This window comes from Tasmannia lanceolata, unplaced genomic scaffold, assembly GCF_043159265.1.
Source record: "Tasmannia lanceolata isolate RefF3 unplaced genomic scaffold, GAP_Taslan_0.1 ptg000002l, whole genome shotgun sequence".
NCBI lineage: Eukaryota > Viridiplantae > Streptophyta > Magnoliopsida > Canellales > Winteraceae > Tasmannia > Tasmannia lanceolata.
The window spans coordinates 40,299,631-40,327,494 of NW_027518679.1; the positions used below are offsets into that span (position 1 = coordinate 40,299,631).

At 39.2% G+C, this 27,864-nt stretch overlaps 1 pseudogene; it reads left to right on the top strand.

The window, feature by feature from the left end:
• The first annotated feature begins 2,563 nt into the window (after positions 1–2,563).
• LOC143891680 (putative terpene synthase 2) lies at positions 2,564–27,676 on the top strand (annotated as a pseudogene).
• The last annotated feature ends 188 nt before the right edge of the window (positions 27,677–27,864 follow it).

Consider the following 27,864-nt stretch of genomic DNA (forward strand, 5'->3'; position numbering starts at 1 on the left):
TCGATTGGAGCCACCCCCACATTTTTACGAATGTCTTCATTTTTAATTCTATCTAACCTTGTGTGGCTTCACATCCATCTAAGCATTCGCATCTCCGCTACATTCATCTTATGCACATGCTGCTTTTTGGTGGCCCAACATTCTGAGCCGTACAGCATGGCTGGCCTCACAGCTATCTTATAAAACTTTCCCTTCAACTTGGTAGGGATTTTACGGTCACACAGAACTCCTTAGGCAAGCGTCCACTTCAACCAACCTGCTCTTATAAAATTAAAAAAAATTAAAAAAAAACATTTAATTTTTAGCCATGGAAAAAAATTCTTCCTTAATATTTATTATTTTTCAAAAAAAAATTAAGTATGTTTTTCCGCGATAAAAAAAATTATAACCAATATTGCCGGCAAAAACAAATGGTTCACATTTTCTCCCCAAAAGTGCCCTCTCTCTTCTGGCAACTAAAAAAACAGCCCATGTTCATGTTCAGCTACAGCCGATTGCAGCGGCAAGTTTGCACCGATCGGCTTTGGCTTTCCGACGAGCTGCTAATGGCAAAAAAATATCAATACGGCAATGACGGTGACTTCGCCGAGAAAGGATTCCGGCTGGCATTGGCTAGAATCCCCGTCAACACTACTTGGCTGATAAAAACGTATGATTAACATCCTAGCAGAAGTGGCCTCTGCTCATGCGATTTTCCAACTAGAAAATAACCGATCAAGGATGCAATAGCTTTGCCGAACTAGAGCATACATTCCAAAGAGAGATAGAGAGAGAAATGATACATGCAACAGCCCATCACTCTTGCTGAACTTCCAGTTCCTTTTCTTTCCCAACTTGCAACACCCCTACATTTAGTGGCAAAACAAATCACACACTGATCCAAACCATAAAAAAGAGCCATGTGGGTTAGTTTTTGCTACTGCCTATTTAGAAAGAGCGGAAATAAGGAACGAAAGAGAGAAGCAAAATTATAGTTGGGGTGTATTCAATCCTTCAAGGAATGGAGTGTGAAGAAAAGAAAGATCTACATAAATCTTCAACAAGACGTTCGAAAAGGGGTCCATGAAAAGAAAAGGAGGTTATGAGAGTGCAGTCCTTTTCAGACAAAATATTAAAAAAACCCAGAGCCTGGGCTTCGGTCGACCGAATCCATCTTAGGTCAGTCGAAGGTCCCCTCGGTCGACCGAGTCCAAAAAACTTAGTTTTGTTTCTTTTTCGGTTTTTTCTTGTTTTCACCGTAACCTTTGATCCAACTATTGGATTTTTACTCGTTTGATTTCAATCAACGCAAGGAATCCAATATTCCCAATGGATCGCTTGAAATTTTGTCGCCAAAAACCAAAATTCTTTGAGCACAATTTCAATTTAAAATAGGAAACATAAACAATATTCAATCTCCGATAGCCGAGAATGGGCTCCGAGCGCACCGGTAAAAACCATGCTGTATCATTGATTGGAAATTGACCAATCTAAGTAACTATCAGCACTGATACCATTGAAAGTTGGTGGTGGAACAAGATTGCATCTGGAGGTTCATGATTTCTCCTTGTTGTTGTTATCACATGCCTTGGAGTTCCAACAGTGAGTATTTTTTAATTCCCCAAATTGGTGTCCAAATCTTGTGAAAGATCCACCCTCCCCGGTTATGTTTTCCAACAGTACTAACCGTGACCGACCCAATCCGCAGGGCACCCACCCCTTGGAGATGCTGAAAATGCGTCTACAGGGGAGATCCACATATATAGCCCAACAAATTTTCCTCCATTTCCGATGTGGGGTCTCACAATCCACCCCATTGAAGCCCAACGTCCTCCCTGGCACACCGTACTGGATTGGAGGTCCCGATCTGACAACGTTATGTCACGCCCCAGCCTGACTGTGTAAATATTGTCTGGTTCTGGGTCTTCCGCCCTCCCCGATTTTGTTTTCCAGCATTACTAACCGTGCCCGACCCACTCCGCGGGGCCTGCCCCTTAGAGATGGTGAAAACTCATCTACAGGGGGAGAGGGGAGATCTACATATATAGCCCAACAACTTTTCCACCCTTTCCGATGTGGGATCTCATTCGTGATGTTAGGGGATGCTCTCTTCAACGGTTTATTTTTAGGTCATCTGAAGCATCTAAAACTTCCCCGGGTCATTGAGGACTCCCCTGAGTAAACTCTCTTTCCCCTTGGCCACGTTTCGCATTTTGCCCTATAGAGTTAATAAAAACTCCTTTCACTCTCTTGAGTTATGACCTCGTCAACTGCATTTTTTGCCACGTCTGTGCGGAGTCGACAAGGATTTTTCTTGGCTGCATTTTGACCCGGATCTGGGTTTTTAGATATGATCTCTTTTGTCTTCTCTTATATCTATTTATGTAGTTAGGATTAAAAACGGAGAAAAAGGATGATTGTATGAAATTTAGAAGAAAACAAAATTGTGGATTTATGTATTCAATAGAGAACTACATGAGAGAGAGAGAGCGCTCTTTTATTTTGAATTATAGCGTTTATTTATTTTGAATTACAACGTTTCGTTGTAATAGTAGCTAATGTACATTTGTTTCTGAATGGTACAATGCAGAAATTACATGGATGGACTAAGCAGATTGAAGAGTTGAAGGAAGAAGTGAAGAGAATGCTAAGCAGTGCCAAGGGGTCACAACAAGAAATAGATTTGATCGATGTGCTAAAACGTCTTGAGTGGCATATCATTTTGAAATGGAGATTAACGAGGCACTACATCAACTATACGAATCCCATACCTATGCTGCTGACGATGATCTATATGTTGTTGCTCTCCGATTTCGACTACTAAGACAGCATGTGTTTAATGTTTCTTCTGGTAAATCCTTTTTTTGTTTCTATTTTTCATTGCACAACTTGTGCTACTTTCACTAGTTTTGTCATTCACATCCTTTATAACATGACATTGCTGGATTTTGAAATAGATGTATTTAAAAAGTTCAAAGATGAGCAGGGAAACTTCAACTTAACCTTAATTAGTGGTAAGAGGGGCCTATTAAGCTTGTATGAAGTGGCATATCTCAGTACACAAGGAGAGGATGTATTAGATGAGGCCATTACATTTACACGGAAACACCTTAAATCTGGTATAAGCGATCACGATTCTAAATTTGCAACACAAATAGAGCATGCCTTAGAGATGCCCTTATGGAAGAGTTTACCAAGGCTAGAGCATAGGCATTACATCTCAATATACCAACCAGAGAATAAACAAAATGATGTGCTTCTAGAGATTGCAAAGTTAGATTTCAATCTCTTACAATCGTTGCACCAAATGGAGTTAAAGGATCTTACGAGGTAATTTATTTTAACTGATAATATGTCCTTGTGTGTTGTTATGTGCATATAACTAATGTGCATATGGGTAGTTATTATCTGATTGTTGTCTAGTTATGGGGATGTGTTTTAGAGCTATGGGTGTTAGCTATGGTGTATGGGTTTAGGATAGAGGGAGTTAGTTGTTGTAGATGTGTCTTGTTAGTGGGTGTTGGTTACTTGTTATGTGTTATGTAAGTGGGTTAATGGGGCAGTTATGTGGCACTACCTTCATTCTTGTATTTAGGAAGTTTATGTTAATGAAAATGAAAGAGAAGAATTTTACAGCACAAATGAGACTTTGTTCTACGAGAGTCATGGTTCCTCTCGAATCGAGCCATTAGGAGGTCCGGTTGCCTCGAATCAACCTCTCTCCCCCTCATTTCTATTTTATTTTCGTTTACTTCCGGTCTATGATCTACTTTCGTCATCTTGTGACTGTGGTCTCTCTTCTGAGTTTCTGATTATCTTTGATCATCAATGGAACATTCGGTGTCGCCAATTATATCCTTCTTGTGATTAATTGCTAAGTTTATCCTTATTCTTTGTTTATTCCAGATTATCTTCATTCCTTGATTATCCCATCCTATCTTTGTGTTTAGGTTAAATCATGGCAAAAAAAGTGTTGAAAGGCTGGATAAGTGAGACTATTAGGGCCCTTCCACGGGAGTCTTCAGAAAGGAGTATGACTGATCAGTTCATCTGTGCCTTCAATCATTTGAGTGTATCTGATATAAATTGGAAGTTTCTCCTAGCAGCCGCTGGATTCTGGGATCCTAATGTTCATATTTTTCGATTTAGATCCTTCGAGCTTTGTCCTATATTCGAAGATTGGTGTGCTTTATTAGAGCCCCCAATAGAGGAACTTTGGATACGATCTTCGAATATAGATTCCTCTCATTCTCTTTTTTGCAAGCTATTCAAAAATCAAACCGTTGATGCTCTTCCATGCTTAACGGATACGTGTGTGCAAATTCAAAATCTCATTACACTTTTTTCCGAAAACGTCGATCCTACTAACTCCCGTTTTCAAAGTTGTTGACGTAATGCTTTGATTTTTGGTGTCTTTGCCCGATATGTCATTCGAAAAAACCCTCGTGTTGCCCCGTTAACCTTGTTAGCCGTGGTGGACCAAATTAATGAAGGGAGGAATCCAATCCCCACCATGTTAGCAGAGACCTTCTTGGGATTAGATCTTATTGCTTCCCAAGAGATCAAAGACAATTTCTGTGGATGTGTAAAATTGCTGTATGTCTGGCTTGGTGAAAAACTTCAGGTTCTTCAGCGACAAAACCAAAATCCGTATACCCTGAAGAATTTTCGTGCATGGCAACCAATGGCTAATCAACCTCAGTCCATTGATGAATGGCGCAATTGGTTGCATCATGTTGAGGAGAGCCAGTTTCGTTGGGTGAGTCATTCATGCTTCCAAGTTTTCACTAGCACCTACCCACATCCATTCGTTTACCTCATGGGTACCGAGAAATCTTCTTTTTATGCACCCATGCGATTTCTCCATCAGGTTACGGGAATTCCATGTCCTCCCGGAGCCATAGTCCCTCCTCTTTGTGAGATCTCACTCCTGATCTTATCAGATCCATTGTGGCTGCTTGGGGAAACAAAAATATGGAGAGGAGATTTTCTTTAGTATCTAAAATTCGACGTGGAGAAATATCGGAAGAGCCTGCAAGCAGGAGAGCTCAGATTGAGGAGCCTTGATGATCTATATTATGTTTTGTTATCTTGATTTCTGCATTTCCCATTATTGTCAGTCTGCTTATCCACTTGTGATAAGAGATTAGTATTTTCATCCGTTGTAATCACAATTTGAATTTCATTAAATGAAAGTGTGTTTATGTTTCTCTTGTCACTATTTGATCAGAATATTTTATCTTGATTATCAAATTTTTAATCTAGTGTTTATATTTCCATTATAGGATTCTTGATTGAGCAGCCATTGCTCCTAAGAAAACCCTCATTTCAAAACCAACCTGGTCCCGTCAGTCTACTGATTCAAGGCTGAGTTGATATTCTTCCTCACCTACTTCTTTTACCTCTCCTTTGTTACCTATTTCGAACTTCCAGGAAATACTTTCACCAGTTCAACCCACACCTGAACAAATGGCTGAGGCTGGAACCGCTCTGGCTGAAATGAGCGAAATGATAAAAGCTATGCTCCAGCAAATGTATAATATGAATGAAGAGATAGTCAGGCTGAAAAATGACAGAGAGTCTACTTCCAAAGAGCATGCACCTCGGCAACCCCCGGTCATACCTCCTCCACCTCCTATGATGACTAGACCGGCAGTGTTCACTGTTGAGGATGACTTTGAAGATTAGTATGCAGAAGATAATTGTCTCCCTCATCTGGAGAAATCTGATAAGGGCAAAGTGATAACAGACAGACTGGACAGGCTGACCGAGGAGATGGAAAACATAAAATTCCAAGGCCCGAAAAAGTTGAACCTGGCTGATTTCATGATTTATCCGGGAGTCACACTGCCTCCAAGATTTGAAGTACCAGACATGGATAAATATGATGGGACAGGATGTCCTAGAAGCCATTTGATGTCAGTTCTTCCACTTTTGCAACAGCACGGCTTATCTCCAGAGCAGGTTGCTCTCCTTTTCCCTCGATCATTATTTTAATCATCTTATCAAGACGAGAACCCAGATAGAAGATGCATTGGCTAAAGGCCTAAGATCAAGAATTTCATCTGATGTCAGAGAGGGGAAGCGACCTGTGATGACACCAAAAGAAGTACATAATGTCAATTATGTCAGACCACCACCCAGGGCAATCACTGAAGTGAGAAGGCCGCCGATGGAGCAGAAGCCTCCTCGTCACTTTGATCCCCTCCCATATTCTTTGTCCGTGGCTTTGAAGAAGTTGTTAAAGGACAGGAAGATCAAACTGCCTGACATTAAGCCTCTGCCCAATCCATTGCCAAGGTCCTGGAGAGAGGATCAGTTCTGTGATTATCATCGCAATACAGGTCATATTACTGATAGGTGTTTAGCTTTGAAACACCAAATACAGAACATGATCGATAGGAAGGAGCTTGCAATCGAATTACCAAATGTAACCAGAAACCCCCTTCCGACACATGCAATGCCACCTCCACCATCGGTCAATGTCATTTGCACTGAAGCGTCTGTTATTGATCCTTCTTCTTTCATATGCGCTATTGAATCTGAAGGAACCTATGTTTGGAAATTTGAGGAAGAAGATGAATGGACAGAAACGGAAGAGCCATATGTCTTATCATGGAATAACCCTGATGTAGCTGGGTCATCAAGCCGATCATATGTTCTCCAGTGTGAGGATGAGAAGAAAGAAACCGAAGCTTTGTACGATGAACTCCATGTTCTTAAGGGTGAGTGATGATGAGGAAGAAGAGATAAAAACCCCATACATCCTTAAGATAGAAGATGAAGATCTGCTGCTCTTGAATGATCAGTGCGATGAACTCCGCCACATCACACGTGGTGGGGGAGTTTTCAAATCGGCCGAGCTCAGAGTCGAGAATCCCGCTGAGGTTGTAAGAGCAGTTGACCATCAGAAACAAAAGCAGAGATTTGATGAAGAGGAAGATAACCTGTTGAATCAGCTCAGAAAGACACAAGCTAATGTTTCTATCTAGGGGTTATTAATGGCGTCGCCGAAACACAAACAAGTTGTACTTCGTGAGCTGAATGCGTCTCAGGTATAAGTTGAAATCACTCCAGGCGAATTGGTCAACGTGGTGGCCATGGCTAGGGCTTCAAAATCTTTATCTTTCTCAGACGAGGATTTGCCTCCAGAAGGAAAGGACCATACTCGTTCGCTCAAAATTACCCTACTGTGCAACAAAAAAAGAGTTTCCAAAGTGTTGGTAGACAATGGGTCAGCCCTGAACGTATGTCCTTTGAACACTGCCACTACTTTAGGGTTTGGGCCTGAAAACTTCATACCGTCTGAGCAAGGCATATTGGCATATGATGGTACCAGGAGGGATGTAATCGGAACATTGGCTACTGAGATTGTGACTGGAGGAGAGACCTTTGACATCGAATTTCAGGTGTTGGACATTAAAACTTCCTTCTGTCTTTTGCTTGGCCGACCTTGGCTGCATAAGGTTGGAGTTATTCCTTCCACACTTCACAAAAAACTAAAATTCATTCGAAACAACAGAGTCATCACAGTTCGAGGGGATCCTGAACCTGAAATTGGACAAATTACCTCCGAGCCGGTAACTGGAAATTCTAGAGATGTCAGCTTGACAGGGTTTTCACTAGAGGTCTCTTCTATCACTTTAGAGGAGGCTATGAATGAGCATATTATTGTTTTGTCAAGCACCAACACTCAAGTGATCAAGATGATGAGACGGTATGGGTATATCTCAGGAGCTGGTCTGGGAAAGAATATGCAAGGTCCGACTGAGCGGCCAGAGTTAAAAGCAGTTGATGGATTGTTTGGGTTGGGATACAAGTCAACTCGCAAGGAGGTGCAAGAAATGAGAGCTTACATGCTAAAATGGGCCGAACGCCGCCGCAGAGGCTTAGAGTTTCCAATGGGACCATACAGTATGGTCATGAATGGCAGATTCCGAAAAGAGGGAGCTGATTGCCCTTATTACTGTTTCCCTGAGCCATGGTATGATGAGAAGGGGACAAAATTGCCAGGTCTTGAGATATTCTTCGCTGATGAGATGCCAGAGGACTTTTTCTTTGAGCAGATTGCAGAGACAGTTGAGCCAGAGACAGATTGTGTTGAGAACTTCGAATCAGAACTCCTAGACTCCTTGTTCTAAGTTGAGGCAGCAGTCATTGCGATGATTGGAGGAGATACACACTTCGTAAACCCAAAGAACTGTATCACCCCAGCCGAGGGACCTTTGGATAACTGGACCTCACATGTTATACCCCAAGTAGTCTTTCAGCATAGTCCAGTCCCTTCAAAAGAGTCAGTCATTTCAAAATTTGTGTCAGTTTCCTCGTCCGTCCCAGAGTCTGTCATTTCTAACTTTTCTTTTGATGCAGGTACTGTAGAGGTTGGGTTTACTTCTGGAGTGGGTGACGAGTCTGTCTCTGGTGGCGTCGAGTCCAAGTCTAAGGACGTTCTCATTGATCTATGCCTGTACATATTTCTAATTGTGTCGATACTGATGTCGACTTGTCTTTTCATTCAGTTTCAGAGTCTGTAAAGCCTGATGTGGGCGAGTCATCTGATGTAATCATTGATTCCGATGAAATAAAAGACTCTTTTGTGTATATTCCTGTACTTGTCTCTTCTACTGATTCTGCTTCTAAACCTGATCAAGTAACTAATAATGATAATCAAGACTCCCCCTCTAATGAGGAAGCCGACGAAACTCCCCTTGAAATCAAACATATGATTCAACAAGAGGAGAGTCGCCTAGCAAAACCACTCGAAGAGGAAATTGAAACCGTAAATATCGGTGACGAATCCTTAATTCGAGAGATACGGATTGGCAAAATTTTATCTCCTGAGGAGCGCGAAGAATTAATCACCTTGCTAAAAGAGTTTAAGGAGATTTTTGCTTGGTCTTACGATGATATGCCGAGATTGAGTGAGGACATTGTCCAACACAAATTACCTCTAATCCTTGGCATCAAGCCGAAGAAGCAAAAACTCCAGAAACTTAAAACAGAATGGGAGTTGAAAGTTCATGATGAGGTTAAGAAACTAATGGAAGTGAAATTCATCGAAGTAGTTGAGTACCTTGAATGCCTTGCAAATATTGTACCGGTGCCCAAGAAGGACGGGAAAGTCAGGATGTGTGTCGATTTCAGAGATCTGAACAAGGCGAGTCCGAAAGACGATTTTCCGCTTCCGAACATTGAGCTCATGGTTGACAATACAGCTGGACATGCACTCTTATCTTTCATGGATGGATTCTCAGGGTACAACCAAATTAAAATGGTGCCTGAGGATATGATGAAGACAGCGTTCATTACTCAGTGGGAGACATTGCTACAGAGTGATGCCGTTTGGTCTTAAGAATGCTGGTGCCACTTATTAGAGAGCTGCGACTATTATTCTTCATGACATGATTCATAAGGAGGTCGAGGTATATGTAGATGACATGATTGTCAAGGGCAAGACTCGGCCAGAGCATACAATTGCCTTAAGAAAGTTCTTCGAGCGAATCCGAAAGTATCAACTCCGCTTGAATCCCAGTAAATGTGTATTTGGGGTCACATCAGGAAAATTGCTTGGATTCATGGTCAGTGAGAGAGGAATTGAAGTGGACCCTCAGAAGATCAAGGCTATCCAAGAAATGCAACCACCAGAGACGGAAAAGCAAATTCGCGGATTCCTTGGCAAAGTGCAGTACTTGAGGAGATTCATATCTCATTTAACTATGACGTGTGAACCCATCTTCAAATTATTAAAGAAGAATTCTCCTAAGAAGTGGAATGAAGAATGTCAGGAAGCATTTGAAAAGGTCAAGCAGTGCTTATCTTTGCCTCCTGTCCTATCCCAGTTATTCTTGGTCAATCGCTGCTGTTATACTTATTCATCACGGATACGGCAATGGGTTGTATGCTTGCTCAGCAGGATGCAGGATGTAAGAAAGAAAAGCCTATCTACTATATCAGCAAGAAAATGCTCGAGTATGAAATCAAGTACACTATCTTAGAAAAGACGTGTCTAGCATTAGTTTGGGTGACTCAAAGGCTAAGACATTACTTGCTGTCGAATAAGATACTTTTGCTCTCACGGATGGATCCGTTGAAGTATTTGTTCGAGAAACCCGCTCTTACAGGAAGAACAGCTAGATGGCTGTTATTGTTGTCTGAGTTTGACATCACTTATGTCACTCATAAGTCAATTAAGGGACGGGTCATCGCTGAGCAGTTGGCTGATGCTCCTGTTGAGGAGAATGCTTTTCTGAAGGCAGACTTTCCTGATGAAGAGATCATGAACATTGAAGAAGAGAATTTGAGTACCAGGTGGTTAATGTACTTTGACGGAGCCGTCAATAATCATGGTCAAGGAATAGGGGCAGTTTTGGTATCTCCGAAGAAGGAGTATATCCCTATATCCATCAAGTTGCAGTTTGAATGCACCAATAATATGGCAGAATATGAAGCATGCATCGCAGGACTTGAGGCATCTTTGGCTTTGCGAATTCAAGATATAAATGTGTTCGGGGATTCAATCTTGATCATTTGTCAAATAAATGGAGATTGGAAAATAAAAGAGGTGAGGTTTATCTCATATCACACTTATCTCGAATCTCTGGTCAAGAAGTTCAAGAGTGTCACCTTCACTCATCTGTCGAGGACAAGGAATCACTTTGCCGACGCTCTGGCTACTCTGGCTTCAATGTTAGACATTTCTGCGACAATGGAGGTTCAACCTTTAGCTGTCAGATTGCAATGGGCTCCAGCACATGTGAATGCGATAGAGATATCTGCTACATGTCCAGACGGAAAGTCGTGGTACGCAGACATTAGAAATCTCATTTCAGGCAAGGGGCATCCGCCTGAGGCTTCCAGCAAAGAGAGAAAAACTCTTCATAGGTTCGCTGCCAATTTCATCATTTGTGGTGAAGAATTGTACAGAATGTCATTTGACGGGATATAGCTTCTGTGTGTTGATGAAGATCAGGCTGCAGAGCTCATAAAGCAAACACATGAAGGTGTTTGTGGCCCTTACATGAATGGTAAGATGCTGTCAAGGAAAATCCTAAGACTTGGATTCTATTGGCCTACAATGGAAGCAGACTGCTTCGCATTCGTGAAGAAGTGTCATAAATACCAAGTCTATGCGAATCTTATTCATGTGCCTCCGTCAGAGTTACACTCTATGACCTCACCATGGCCATTCTCAGTATGGGGGATTGATATCATTGGCAAAGTCTATCCCAAATTGTCAAGTGGACACGAGTACATCTTGGTGGCCATTGACTATTTCACGAAATGGATATAAGCTGTTTCATATGCTTCCATAACTTCCAATACAGTTGCGAAGTTCATTCGTGCGAATATCATTTGCAGATATGGAGTACCTCATGAACTGATTTCTGACAATGGATCTCATTTCAAGAAAGAGGTAGTGCACCTGTGTGAAGAGTTCAAGATAAAGCATCACAAGTCATCTCCTTACAGGCCTCAGACCAATGATGCTGTAGAGGCAGCAAATAAGAACATCAAGGTCATAATCAGTAAGATGACCGAGACTTATAAGGACTGGTCGAACAAACTTCCTTTTGCTTTATGGGCTTACAGGACATCGATCAGGTCATCTACATGGGTAACTCCGTACTCTCTGGTGTATGGAATGGAAGCAGTCTTGCCTGTTGAACTGAGAATCCCTTCGTTAAGAGTAATGATGGAAGCAAATCTGCCAGAGTCTGAGTGGGCCAGAGCCAGACATCAGGAATTACATATGATAGATGAAAAGAGGCTGAGAGCCTTGTATCACATCCAAGGATATCTGATTGAGAAATTAAATAACGGCAAGTGCACGGATCGTGTAAATACGGGTCGAACTCAGGGAAGAGAAATCTAGTTGTCAATTCTATTCTTTTACCGATTAGAATACTAACTATGATATAATGTTGCCTGGAATGGACTCAGGATTTTCGTGGACTTAGACCTCGGAGCCAACACTATATATAAGCGTATATTCTATTCAATCTAAGAATCAAATTCAACTAAGATCTTTTTTTTATTTAAAATCCTAATTTAGGCAAAGTGTACCAAATTTTAATGATCTCTATTAACTACTTATCTACTTTAATTAAAAAACCAAATTTTAAGGGCTTAAGTGAATTGAAAAATTGCAAAAGTAATTTGGAATAGTGTAAAATCCTTCATTCAATATAAAAGAGTACTTAGGGTTAGAATCCACCATGGGTTTTGATAAAATTGATTAATTAAAACAATCCTTTGAATTAGGTTGAAAATCTAACTAAACAGTAAATAAATAATAAGATCTAAAAGTTGTCATTATTTATGAGTATTTAATCGAATTAACCCTCTAATTTATATTAATTATATAAAATTTAATCTTCGTTACTCATCAATCATCCATACGAAAGGGGAAAGCCAATGGCATGGATGATTGGGATTTGTACAAAAACAAAACCCTACATAATTTGTTATATAATCTATTTGTTTTAATTACTTCTCTTTCTCCTTCCCCATGGCTTCATCTAAACCCTAAGTATAGTGGGTTTAGCTACTCATGGAGAAGAAAAAAGAAACACAGAAAATAGAGAGGGGAATTGGAATTGCCATTAAATAAACAAAGAAAGCTCTACTTTAATTGAATTTGAAACAAAAATACATTGAACTAATTCTTGGAAGAAAGAACAAAACAAAAAGAACACTTAGTCTTTTCGCAATGATTGAATCCTTGGCCGAGAGATATGACGGTGCCGAAACATAAACTTGAAGAAGAATAGTGTTGAACCAAATTTCCAAGTGGGAGAGATCTTTGTTGATGAAAATTCCAAGTATTACAAACTACAGAACCAAAAAAATATGAAAGAGTGAGAGAGCTTGAGAGTGGTAGAGAGAAAAGAGAGAATGAAAAGAGAGTAGAAAGAGAGTATGTTAGAGAGAAAGGAATGAGAGCCAAGAGAGCTTTTTAAGGTAAAGAGCAAGAAAGTGATGGGCTAAATTGAACCACCACCACAAGATCGTGCAAGATAGGTAAGATTCCCAAACGGATTGCCATTCTCATCCAATATTGGAGCAAAAGAAAAAGAATACCTTCGTGACATCCCAACCTTCCATAATTTGTATTCCCAGCCAACAATCACCCATACAATTTCCTTCCTTGTGGCAAATTGAACATAGAAAATTTCCAACAGCATCATCCCTCTTGCTTGTTTTCTTTTTTAATCGTTGGATGGCAACAATTACAATTGCTATATATATATATATATATATATATATATATATACGGTAGCTCCTGCCATGTTGTGGAAATTAAGAAGTTGCTGTTTTTAAGGACCTGTATTTCTGATAAAGACACTCACCCACTTAATAGAATATAATTATTAGCAATTTAGGAATGGGAATTTGGCATGGAAAGAGAATCCCAAAAATTCCACACGTCACTTTCTTTCCTCTTATTTCAACACCTAACATGATTTCTCAAAATTCTAACGTGACCACTTTCTAAAATTGCTGTTTTGTAAATATTTCCCAAATCAGTTCACACAACACACAGAATGGCATCTTCTTTTTGGGGATACGTAGGCAATCTGGGCGAACTACGGAGACCTAATTCCCATTTCTTTGGGGATACGTAGGCAATCTGGAGGGCCAGATTCGGTCAAAATACAAGAAAGCTTTCCAAAGTCAAAACCTGTTTGAACCCAAGCCTACCTAAAGTCCTTCTGGTGTATTTAGGCCCAGGTTTGTAGAGAAACATAAAGAAAAAAAAATGATGGAGTCTTAGACCCGCTAGACTGAAAACCCGCAAGGGCGGTTGTGGACCCCGATCCGAGGACGGCGAGGGAACGGGTCCCTGACATCATCCTCTGGATCATCCACAACGTGAAGGAGAACTCTACCAAGGAACTCTCAAAATGGATGCCACCATCACAGCATAGCATGAGTGGCGATATAAAAAGAAAGAGATACATCCTGATCCGGAGCCAGGGCTCGAAACCAAGATATATCTAAAAATAACTCAGAGTCGCCATCCATGGACACGTCATGGAACCAAAACAAATGCTCTGTTTGCAATGGATAACTAGAGATACTAAAGGTCCGTGCCTGATGACGAATGGAGAAGGTCCGAAGAGCGCCCCCAATTCGCAAGAGTGCGAACACTTGGTCTCTAATGCCATTTATTATTAACCTTGAAGAGTTTCAAGCGAAAATCATATGAAATGGGAACACGCATCTCCGAGAAAACGTCTATCTAATCATGCATGTCTCGGAGATGAAAATAAGCACACACATAAGACCCGAAATAAATGTCACCTAATGATGACTAGGTTATGAGTGACATACTAATAGGTGTCTAAGTTCTAGTGGACAAACACATGCATGCTACAGCTACAGGTATAAGGTCTGCGCATGAAAGTAAGAAAACATAGCAAAACACACAACATAACAAAACAACAAATCCTAAGACTCTAAACGATTTAGCCCGAGTCCTCGGATGGTCTGGTATTCATCCAAAGGAGCCTACGTATCCCCGCCTCCAAGAGAATCAAGGCAACGTAGTTCTTCGCACCTATTCTAAGCTAGGATGCCTAAGACACCTAGACCTCTATCTTAGACTCGATCTAAAAGACTGGACTAATTATTAAAGCTTCTTGAACGATTATTTAGATTCCAGTGAATTGTAGATTTTAGGACACCCTATATGCCCTAACTAAATGCAGGTTAGCCCTAAGCTAATGCAGGTGGTTCCTACAACCTATGTGTAACTAGGCTGTATTTCCTAAGGAAAACAAATGGTTGACTAACGCATCTTAGACCTAGTCATCAGTCGGCGATGTAAATCGCCAACTGACCGGACGGAGGCGCTCCTAGCTAGGACAAACTCCTAACTCTAACACAAACACACAACAAGCACACAACAAAAGATAAACTCCTAACTCTAAAACTCTCTATCTAGGACAAACTCCTAACTCTAGAGGAAGATCTTGTTGAAAACAAGGTTTTGAAGAAAAATGGTTAAAGCATTTATTTACAAAGGTTTGGCTGGACCTGGGATAAGAATCCCAAGCTGCACTACGTACCTCGTGGAAGAGGATCAAGCCAACGTAGTTCGAAAATCGAACTCTCCTAATACGCGAAACTCAACACTTTAGATTTTTTTAAAGGTTTTTGATGTTTTCAAATGTTTTTGAAGTGCTTTTATATTTTTGACGTTTAAAAAGGTGTGTTAACACCCTTCAGCTAAAGGGGATCCGATAGAAGAGCCTCCTTACCCACCATATCGCGGTAGAGTAATTTTAGAAGGAAACGGGATCCCTAAAGCCTACGGGGAAAGAAATCAAAACAGAGGGGACTAAAATCCCCAAAGAAAAGAACAATCTCAAAGAGACAAAAACAAAACTAACGAGTCCTAATCAATATCCAAAGGAAACGATATCTAACCCGCGAGGGAAAACCCTAAACAAACGATAGATGAAAAGCTTCCTAAACAAAAATGGACCGACAAAAACTCTATAAGAAAAACTATTAAACGATCAGTCACTTAGAAATGGTCCTAACTGGCTAAACACTCTAAGAGGAGAGAACCCCTTAACCTGCGAAAACTCTAAGGCAGGAACGGAAGAGGCTGGCTCAAGAAAATGTTCCATTGTCGCCATTACAAAGGTCTGAGAAATCTCTATCCTAAACAACTCAACGAAACTACAATAACCATGACCAATCATTGGAAGAACCAAAGAAACAGATCTAGTTTATGGTCTAAACGAGATGAAGAACAAATCCATAACCTCGAGAATTCCAAATACCAAAATGAGAGCCCATGAGTGAAATGAAAGTATAAGCAGATGCCCTAACTTGTTATCCTTATGCTTTGCAATAAATCATCTGGATTAACTCAGGGCACCAAGGTGGGCTTCGACCGAAATTCATTGATGATAAGGAGATATGGAATTAATAGAAATCGTTACTTATAAATTGACATCAAAATCCATTCACATTCAAGGATGATTTCACATAAATTCAAAATGGAAAAGATGAATTGGCTATTCCCAAAAGAAGATCTGAGTCTTTGGTATCACGAAAACCGTATTAAACGAAGGACAAATAAGTAGGCACATAATTCACCTTTTGAGAATTATCCAAATACAAAGCATAACAAGATGACAAATGAAGTAAGCCTTTCAACATGCTATCTCTAATACATCAGGTCAGGGAAATGCTAAAACACTTGAACAAGTTATTTCCAGTTTTGCTTTAAAATTGGGAATCAACATAGAGTAGAAAGAAATGAAATCATGGGTTTTCGAAATTAGAGAAATTAATCAATAGACAAATTATAAAGGAGACCTCAAAATTAACAGATCCAGTTTCAGTCACTGCTCCCCGAGGATATCGAATTCAAACCCCAAAATTAAAATGGATATTGAAATCAAAACAAATCCTCCCTCAAAATTTTCAAAACTATGACAATAAAAGACAACAAACAAAGAAAAATTAAAACCTGCAGATCCAATACCCCATCTACAACACCATTCGAAAGACCATGCTAAAATTAAAATCCACACAGACACAGGAAAAGGCAATTCTAGCTACTGGGCCATAAATTGAGACAACCTCGGGTGAGGAACCGAACGTAAGGACTCTCATAAATGGAAACATGAGAGGCTGCAAGAAAATACCTTCTTCGGATGAATCGAGATAAGGGGCGTCGGGTGCCGAGCACAAGGGCAGAGCCGACAATGAGAACGCAATCCGTTGCGATGCCGAATGACCAAATCTGCTGGGGTATGACCAGGCATACCCCCCCCCCCCCCCCGGCGAAACTATAAATAGAGGAGGGGGGGGTAAGGCTTTGAAAGAGAGTTTTTTTGTTGATCTTTTCTCTCTTTCTCTCTCCCCTTTTGTGGTTATTTCACTCCGCTTTTCTTATATACACCGAACCCCTGCTGAAATTTTAGAAAAAGTACGGAATGTGGACACAAGTCTCGAGAAATTATGGATTTCGGGTACCTTTTAAAACAAGAATCAAAGACGGGTGATTCTTCAAAATCGGGTGGTAAAAAGACCCTGATACCCTTGTGACATCAACATAGTCCTTTTTCATTACTGCCTATTACATTGGCGCGCTTCACGAGGCTTCTTTTGGTTCATTTGAATGCATATTTGAACCGACAGAACCTTGGGTTCATTTCTATCTTGGCCGTCAGAAGTAACTAGAGACAGATGGATATGCTTGACACTTGATGGAAAACTTTTTGGAACGTTGACAACCCAAAGTCAATCATTATCTTTTATAACTTCTCTTTTGGCTTAGAATGGTAACATTATTGAATATGTTTCTTTTGGCTTAGAATCTTTTCACTTCTCTTTTGGTTCTCACTTCTCTTTTGGCTTATAACAGTAACGTTATTGAAAACGTCTCTTTTGGCTTAAAACGGCGACGTTATGGAATACTTTATTATTTCTCGTCTCTTTTGGCTGAGAACGCCGCCGGATTCTACAGTACGCCGTCGGAATTTCAAGTACGCTGCCAGATTTTCTGGGTTCAAACGTGTGTTTCAAACGTATCGAGTACGCCGTCGATTTTAGAGTACGCCGCCAGAATATTAAGAGGTATGCCGGCGTAAATAGGGTGTAAGCGGAAACAGGGTTTACGCTGGCGGAATTCAGGGGTATGCCGGCGTAAATAATGGGTATGCCGGCGTAAATGGGTACGCCGGCGTAATCCGGTGGCATTCTCAGCCAAAAGAGACATATTCAATAACATTACCGTTATAAGGCAAAAGAGTGAGGACCAAAAGAGAAGTGAAAAAATTCTAAGCCGAAAGAGACGTATTCAATAACGTTACCGTTCTATGCCAAAAGAGAAGTGAGCAAAGATAATGATTAAATATGGATTGTCAGCATTCCGAAAAGTTTTCCAACACGTGTCAAGCATCCATCAATCTCTAGTTATTTCCGACGGCCAAGATAGGAACGAACCCAAGGTTCTGTCAGTTCAAATACACAGTCAAACGAACCAATAGAAGCCTCGTGAAGTGTGCCAATTTAATAGGGAGTAATGAAAAAGGAGGACTCTGTCAATGTCAGAAAGGTATCAGGTCTTTTTACCACCCGATTTTGAAGAATTGCCCGTGTTTCATTCTTGTTTTAAAAGGTACCTGAGATCCGTAATTCCTCGAAACATGTGCCGGCATTCCGTACTCTTCTCTTAAGAAAATTCTGTAGAAAAAACAAAATAAATACCATATCTAACAAGTATGCAACTCTATGAATGTGGTCAATTGATTCAGCTGCCACCACACATAATGGGTAGTCATTAATGTTCCACATATTTCTATCGTGGAGGGGGGTCCATTGTGAGGATTTCATCCGGAGCTGCCGACCAAGAAAAAGTACAAACACTAGGAGGAGCTGGGATATTCCACACCCTATAACCGCTAGTGATGATAGAAAAATGTATGCAATCAGGTTGTAGAAAGCTGAAAACTACCTAAGGAGTACTGGATCATTCCAAACGCTTTGTTGATCTCTCCTAATTTATTAATGTAGCCTAATGCTAGCAGTAGATTATCGATTAATGTGGTCCATTTGGCCACACAGACACAATCCTTACATTCGCGTGGGGCCAGCTTATTCAAAGATCGAAACCATTCATTTGTTGGGCCCCAATAGGTCTTGCCCATAAAATCAACTCCATAGGATGAGCAAAACCCTTCGATCAGCCTCTACATAACTTTGAGTTAGAATCATCATATGGAAATGATTTTCAGGGAAGGGAAAAATACAGATACACCCCCTCAACTATGGCCAAAGTCCACTTCTAACCCCGTGGTATCGAAGGTACCAAAGACACCCCTCGATCAACTTTCTAACATTTTTAAGTAGACCCCTGACTTTACACCCTACAGTTCCAAATTCATCAAAAACACCCCCTGACAATTTCTTCGTTCCCGTCCACCCCGTCATGTAACAAGTATTATTGAAAGATGAGGGGGTGTCTTTGGTGAAGTCGATACCACGGGGTCAGAAGTGGAATTTGGCCATAGTTGAGGGGGTGTAAATGTAAATATCCCTTCAGGGAAAGTCCTATTTACGTTGGGCCCCATCAAATGTAGAGTTTGGATATTGGAACAAGGGTATTAATGAATTTTCTAATAAGTATGCATTGTATGGGGTATATACGGAGGTGCACACAATTATTTTATTTTTTTAAAATAAAGTGGGCTCCACCTTGTACAAAGATCTAAACCATTTAGTTGGTAGGCCCCAAATTAAATGCACCGTACCATGAAAATCATCTCCTTTGGATGATCCAAGCTCTTCGATGTATAGATTTTTCTATATGGTGTTGTTTATGTAAATATTAAAAGGGGTAGGATCATGATCGAGCTGATTTTTGAGGTACATTCTAGAAACATTAAGGCACAACAACAATGTTTTTGATCTTCGAATAAGGTAGGCTTCATTGTATTTTTTGAAATATATCCTCACCTACAAACAGACGCAGTAGACACTGGGCCCACCTCGCTATTTTTTTAGAAAATTCATTGAGCAACTTTGTTCGAAGTTCCGAACCATTCATTTGTTGTGCTTCAATGTAAATAGCATGTGCCCCAAAACTCATCTCGATGATCATAGCCCTCCAATCTAATACGACGACACCATACGTATGTATGTATCTCCTTGGATTGAAGTTTTAGGATCATCCTAGGGAGATTTTTTTGGGATATGGCCTATTGACATTGGGTCGGAACAAATGAATGGTTTGGATCTTCGAACAAAGTAAGCCCAAGTGGTTTTTTTTAGTAGAAATACATGTTTATGGCGTCAAACTTCTTCAAAGATATGATCTAAACCATTCATTGTTGGGCCCCACTAAGGTTTCATGTTGAGAGAGAGAGAGAGAGAGAGAGAGAGAGAGAGAGAGAGAGAGAGAGAGAGAGAGAGTAATTAGCAAAAAGACGATTCGGCCAAAAAAAAGGATGGTGAAGGTTTGATTTTAATGTAGTATTGGTTCAAAAAAAAGAAAAAGAAAAAAGTGGTAAACAAAATGGAAACACAACAACATACATTTTCAACGTGTTTATGGTGTTTTCCTAAAAAGCCGGACAGTAAAAGTTTTAAACAGAGTAAGAAATGGTAAACCATTAAAACATGTTTTTATGAAAAATGCAGTTTAAAACGTCATTTTGCTAACTATGGTTGTGACAATCAAGTTTTTATATTGTGTTAGCCCGTATAGTCATGTGTTTTCAAAATGGGCTTTACGTCCCACACCATAGGATGATCCAAAACGTCCATTTGATGGGCCACAATGTAAATTGGTTATGCCCCAAAAATCATTTCCATAGGATGATCACAATTCTCCGATCTATAGTGGTTTCCATATTATGCAGTTTCTCTATAGATCGAGGGCTTGTATCATGCTATGGGAATGATTTTTTTGGGGCACAACCTATTTACATTGCAGCCCATCAAATGGACGGTTTGGATCATCCCATGGTGTGGGTGGTACACAGTCCATCAAAGGGCCTACCTTGCCCAAAGATTTAAACAAATCAATTGTTGGCCCCGCCAAGTGTTCAAGTTGGAGAGAGTAAGAGGGGGGTTGTTAATTTATCAGCATTAATACATATGTAAGCACACGTCTTTGACTTAGAGGGTTAGATACTCATATGATCCACATTTTTTCTCCTACTGCCTATGTATAATGTGGACAACAAAAATGAATGGTAATTGTCCTGTGTCCTGTGTATTATGGACAACAAACACGTTTTTCAATATTTATATTTGATTTGTACTTATTCGGTTGTATGGGGAAAATGTGGGTGGAATACTTTAAAAAAAATAAAAATCTAAGGCACTAAAACAAGTAGAAAACATTTATTTGCTGGTCACGTTACTCTTTCTCACCCTCTCACCTTCTTCTCTTATTTTATTAGTTCATGTGTATATTCGATGTCATTATCTTATTTCTCTACCATTTTTATGTTTAAATATAGCAGGCCTCCTTTTGATGCCTATAAATAACGATTCATGTGACTCCTCCACCACAAAATACAATACCACCCTTGTCTTCCTTTCCCACCCTTTCCATTCCTATGGATCTCGTAACTGCAACCACTTCCAAATAAAGCAAAGTATATGACTTTTTTGCAAAAGCTCAATATTATACCTCCACCCAATAAGCAGAAATCGTGAAAATGAAAAAAAAGGGTGTAGATATCACTACCCTTAGGATTATTATATAAGGACACCTCCTCTTCTCTTGTTCCACATTAGGGCTGAGAGAGAAGCAAGGTGTAAATACGCAAAATACGCCCCACTTAAAGCGGAAAATGTACTTTTTAATTATTTTAAGGAACGGGTCGACTACCTTAATCAACAAACGGATCGATCAGGAGTAATAACGGCTAGATTAGGAAATTTTGTCATTTTGGATCTTGCTAGGGTTTCCATTAATGGGCCTATTTGAAGGAACCGAATCACCTATTCAACCTAGGTCGCAATGCCGGTATTGTAAATAACATTGCTACTCTTAAACTACTGGAATACTACGGAACCAATCGACTATCTTAAATAACACTGTCGTTTTTAAATAATATTGTCGTTCTTAAATAATGGTGACATCTATTTATAAACGACAGTGTCATTTCATTTATTTTTGGCTTTAAAAGAAAAGCATTCAAAGGCAAGATTGTTGTTTGCAAACAACAAGAGTCTCATGCATTTATGTGGGACGCGAAATGTATTAAATACAAGCGGAAAGAAATAATAAGAAATAGTAAACTATTGGAAAGCGAGGCTCCAGAGAGAATGATTGTAGTGTACTCTCATGCAACAAATCCGAGGTTGTCAAAAGGTGAAAAGGAAATTTTTCCATGCACTTTTTCAAGTTTCTCGCGCGGAGTTTTTATATGGTGTAAGCCCTTATAGTTCCTTATTTTTCCAAAAGTATTGTACAGATCATACTATAGGATGATCCTAGGTGTAGCCAACCCGCTATTAAGGATATGACAGAAACAAATAATAGAAAAAGCGCTCCAGTACAAACCGTCCATGTGATGGGCTACAACGTAAATAGGTTGTGCCAAAAAAAAAATACATTTCTATAGGATGATCCTAGCCCTCCGATCTATAGAGGTTCTTAATGTGCATCTCAAATATAGATGTAATGGATATATTTGAGAGCAATGGGAGGGGGTGTCCTTTTTGGCATCTTCTCCAAAACGATTTTCTAAAATCTTTGAAAATTGTTCCTTACTTACTAGTAAATAGAAATGATATTCCCAAATCCTTAAATGGGAACTTATCATTGAATGTCATGGCTATTTTGGTCCTTTTACAAGGTAATTTTTGGCAGTCCACGGCGTTTGTGAATCATCATTTGCATATTTAAGCACGCGTCAATACTTTTATCGGGTTAGACAACAAATAACTCACCTCATGAGATTGAGGAAGAAATCAACTTAGAAAAACAGATCACAACGAACATGGCCTTAATATAGAAGAAGTTATTATTGAAAATGGTTAAAGAATGCAACCTTTCTAGTTTCTATAATGGGAAGTGATATATATCACCCCTTTTCTTCCCTGGGCCACCCCCCTATAGTGTATTTAGCACAACCCTTTTTTTGCTTAGCTTCCAAGAAAACAATTTCATTGTCCATATTCAGTAGAAGATTTCATGTCCCAAACTCCCAATTACCATTTTGGCGTTACACAAACAAGGTAATCAATTACTTAATAAATAAATCTCCAAATTTGTTTCTATCCCAATTATTTAAATAGGGAAAGGAGAAAAGCCTTGTCTCTTTCCCAACAGACATTAAACCAAATATAGTAACCCAAAAAAATAAAAATAAAATAGATAAGAGAGAAAACAAGAACAAGAAATCAATATAATTCAAAAGAAACTGATATTGGGTCTGTTAACAGAGATAAAAGGAAATTTAAAATTAGTTATTTGTTTAGGATAATTAAGGATCTCTCAATTCATAGAGGGAGGAAGACCTTGGTGATTTGAAGGACTGGAATTTCTTTTCATGGAGTGGCAAAGGTGCCAATGGGGACTCTTAGTGCTCTTCTTCTTTTCTTCTTCTTCTTCTTCTTGTGTTTCTTCCAAAGAGTCAGGGCCTATGAGAGGAAGAGAAGTATTGAGAGTATTGTAAGGAGTTGTTCTTGAGGACTTAATAGCCATGAGTATTCTTCTTCTCTTGTTGAAGGGATTCTCTGCCTTTACAAGATCTTTCACACAAGTCACTTCTGCTAGGTTAGCAAAAGATTTTGATTTCCCAGCAAAGAAATTCAACAAACCACTTCTGAAAAATAAATAAAAGATGGATTCAATAATCAATTTGAATTTGGAGAAATATACAATGCAACTTAGTTAAGATTTCAACAAAAGAATATAAGGAAGAGAAAAAAAACATACTAATTTGATCATGTGAGAACTCACATTAACTCAAACAAAATAATTAGAAACTAATAATTGTCAAAACCTCACAAGTTAAAATTAAATAATAGTGCACAAATCTGAAAACATGTGTAAATTGATGTTTCCAAGATGATTTAAATGTTCCTAGTAAAAACCTATATGTTTCAAGAGGAAGTCTAAACTGAAGTTAGCCCTTGCAGAAAAAAGGTGAAAGGGCTCCCCCATTGGCTGCACATCACCATCATGTTTGACTTTTCAGCGGTTATTAATGCATGATGGTTATGTGTAGCCAATAGGAGAGCCCTTTCATCTCTTTTTTGCAAGGGCTCCCTTCAGTCTAGAATTCCTCATGTTTCAAGTATTGCCATATTATAATTTTTGCTCTTTTAGCAAAACAGTGCCTTAAAATCAGGAGGAAGTCTGAACTGAAGGGAGCCCTTGCAAAAAAGAGGTGAAAGGGCTCCCCCATTGGCTGCGATATAATTTTTATTTTTTGGTTTTAGTCCATTTACCAAAAAACCCAAAAACAAAATATTTGAAACAAATCCAACCAAATTCATATTCCTACAAAAGTGATTTTTTTTCAAAATATAAGAGAAAAAAAGAGAACCCACTTGATGGGAAGAGATTCTTCCAATGATCCCATAGAAACCAAACCACCTTTGAATTCACTCTGAACATCATCCTCCTCTTCCCGATCAATCTCCGCTGTTGATTTGTACGAGCTCTCCCCTCCAAGTCTATCACCCCTATCACCACCTCACAAGTCTAAAATTTTTGCTTTGAATATTCCTGAGGAGAGGGCTCTGGAATTTGCTGTGATTCTGGGATGTCAGCTGGACGCGTTTCCTTCCTCATATTTGGGCCTTCCGTTAGGGGTTGGTAGACCGAATAAAGATCTGTGGGTTCCTATAGTTGAGAGGATCGAGAGAAGATTAGGTTCATGGAAAAGGAATCTTGTTTCTCGTGGTGGTAGGCTTGTGCTGGTTAAGGCGGTATTGTCCAATATACCTATATACTTCATGTCTTTATTTAAATGCCCTGTTAGTGTCTCCCTTAGGATTGAACAGATCCAGAGGAGATTTTTGTGGGGTGGGAATGAGGATAAGAGAGGAATTGCTTTGGTCAAATGGGAGGAGGTTTGTGTCCCCATTAAGTTGGGTGGTTTGGGTATCAGGAGAATTAAAGATTTTAATCATGCACTCTTGGGTAAATGGTTATGGAGATTTGGGGATGAGCATGATCGTTGGTGGGTCAAGGTCATTAGAAGTAAGTATGGATGTGATATGGGGAGATGGGAATCCTTGGACTTGTTTGAAAAAAAAGGGTTGTCGGTTTGGAGAGACATTCTAAAAATCTCTTCTCTTTTCAAGTCAAAGGTTAGATTTAGAGTGTATAGGGGTGATAGAATATCTTTCTGGCAGGATGTGTGGTGTGGTGATGTGTCCTTTAAGTGTCGTTTTCCGAGATTATTCAATATGGCTTCAAATAGGGAGGCTTTTGTTAGCGATTGCTTTGAGTGGAATGATGGTGTTCTTGTGTGGAACCCTGGGTTTAGAAGATCATTTTTTGAGTGGGAGGTGGAATTGATCTCTAGCCTGTGGGCTCTTCTTGAGGGTTGTTACATTAAAAGGAATGAGGAGGATAAAAGGCTTTGGATTGAGGAACCTTCTGGGACTTTCTCGGTTAAATCTTTCTATAAAAGTATTATGCCCATTTCTAACCCTTCATGTTCGGCAAAGGTATGGAAATTTCATTGCCCACCTAGAGTTTGTATCTTTGGTTGGGCGGTTTGTCGTGATAGAATACAAACTATTAATTTTCTGAGAAACCGTGGTATGTGGCTTATTGATCATTGCCCACTATGTCTGCATGATGGGGAATCTGTGGATCACTTGTTTATGCATTGTTCGTTCACTAGGTTCATATGGCAATTCATCTTCATGAGATTTGGGATTTGTTGGGTTTTTCCAAAATCTATTCCGTCACTATTGCACCAATGGGGAGGGGTTCCTTGGAAGGAAAAAGGAAAAACCTTGTGGAATTTTTGTTTACTTGCTACATGGTGGTCTATATGGAAGGAGAGGAACTCTAGAGTCTTTGAGGGGATTATAGGGTTTTCTTTGTATTACATGAAATCAAACATGCCACATTTGATTCCCTACGATTATAATGGACTATATATATTGATATCTCTTACAGGTGGTGGAAAGAGATGGATCTTACAGGAAACATGCCTTTTCCAAGGGACCGAATCGTGGAATTATACTTTTTTTGGGCGAATGGAGTGTATTTTGAACCACAATACTCTCGAGCTAGAATAATGACTGCCAAAATATTATCCATAATATCAGTGATTGATGACATTTATGATGTGTATGGTAAATTCGAGGAACTAAAACTATTCACAGATGCACTCGATAGGTACTCGATTTACATTTATCTTTTATTTATATTGCTTTGATTAGAAACTACTATATTATATCATTTTAGTTAGGGAAATGATATCAGCACACCAACTTTTTGTATTTTTGTTTTTAGTTTTTTGGGAACCGTAATGACCTTTAGAAGACAAGATTGGTGAGCTCGTATATCAAAACGTGGTGGTGTTGATATCATATCCCTTTAGTTAATATGTCAAAGGACTACTATGATGAATGACACATCAAAGAAAGAACTGAGGCTACATCGTAACTTATTTGAGACACTCGTCCCAAATTACAATACAACGCTAAATGTTGCCACCACACTTAAAATTGGGGTATCTTTGGAAACCATGAAAATAACATTCATGGAATATTTCTTTAACCAACGTAAAAGAACAGTAAAGAGGACGGTGAGAGAGAGACTTGATAAGGTGGTGAATGATGAAAGGGTGCGATGATGCATGAAAAGATAGGGAAAAAAGTTTCCTGTTTTAAATAATATTTTTTTTCATCCGTTTTTCGTTACCAAATCGTGCTCTCCTCACTCACAACCTCCTCACAAAAAAATATCCATGAAATATATTTTTGTGGGTTCCAATCATGCCCTTAGTCATCCTTTGAATTCTCATCTCATATAATAATAGGATCCTATAACCTCCCGATGCTCTCTCTCTCTCTCTCTCTCTCTCTCTCTCTCTTCTTTAGAAGAGCAGAATATTACCAAAGGTATTATACTGCTGATACTCTGCTAGAATGGTGATGGAAAAATATCACTCACCATATCTAGAGGTAATCTTATTTTTAACTCACGAAATTGATGCTTTAATCAACGACGCTTCACATTCTTTTAATGTGAGAATCATTAACTAGTCAAGTACTGATAATGTGAATGGTTAATTAATTTCAGGTGGGCTATTGAGTCCATAGATCAGCTTCCAAAATATATGAAAGTGTGTTATCTTGCTCTCTTGGATAATGTCAAGGAAATAGAAGAGGAACTTGCAGCTGAAGGAAAGTCCTATCGTGTACCATACTTAATAGAAGGAGTATGACATCTGAGTATACATAAAGTTTGACACATATTATGAACATATGAATTGGGCTACTGATATTGGCAATACCATGTTTTGATAATTGCACAAACTCATCTTGTCTTTTATTATTTAAATGTTTCTCAAAATTTCTCAAAAGCAATTAAAAAAGAAAAGACAACCTGATTTTTATGCAAGGGTGATGATACATTCACACCCCCTATAGGATAGTTCGCACCCCTTTAAAGGAGGGTACGTGGCAGACTTCAACGTTTTTAACATCAATTCACGTTACAGGGGAGTGAATTATCCTACATGGTGTGTGAATTTATCATTACCCTTATGCAATTATTAAAACATGGAAGTGCCAATATCAGCATCCTAGATTTGTTACAGGAAGATAACCATGTCTTTCCATTTCAATGATAATTGCTATTTTCTAATATTATGGTTGAATGGCTTGTTATTATCGCAGATTAGAGGTTTAACAAGAGCATACTTTACTGAAGCTGAATGGTTTAACACGGGATATGTACCTCTATTCAATGAGCATTTAAGCATCTCATTGATCAGTTGTGGTTACCCAATGCTTACTATCCTTACTTTTGTCGGGATGGGTGAAATTGAAACAAAGGAGGCATTTGATTGGGCAAGCAAAAGACCTAAGGTTGTTATGGATGCATCACTAGTTAACCGACTGCAAGATGACATCGTGGGAAACAAGGTTGGATGCTGATTTACGTGAAAACATAGAGATGAAAAATAATAATATTGAGAAAATAAGGTAGGATGCTAAGTGGACGTAATGATATGATAAAACCTTAGAATGACTTTCATATTCATGTCATGTATCATGACGATTTTAATAACTAACAACTTTCTCAATAAAATAACTTACTTATTCTAAGTTCCTAACCAACTAACTACCACTCATTTCTTAAGAGATTGCTAAACCTACTAAAGTTAAAAAACTAATCCAACTAATAAAAAAACTTAGTTT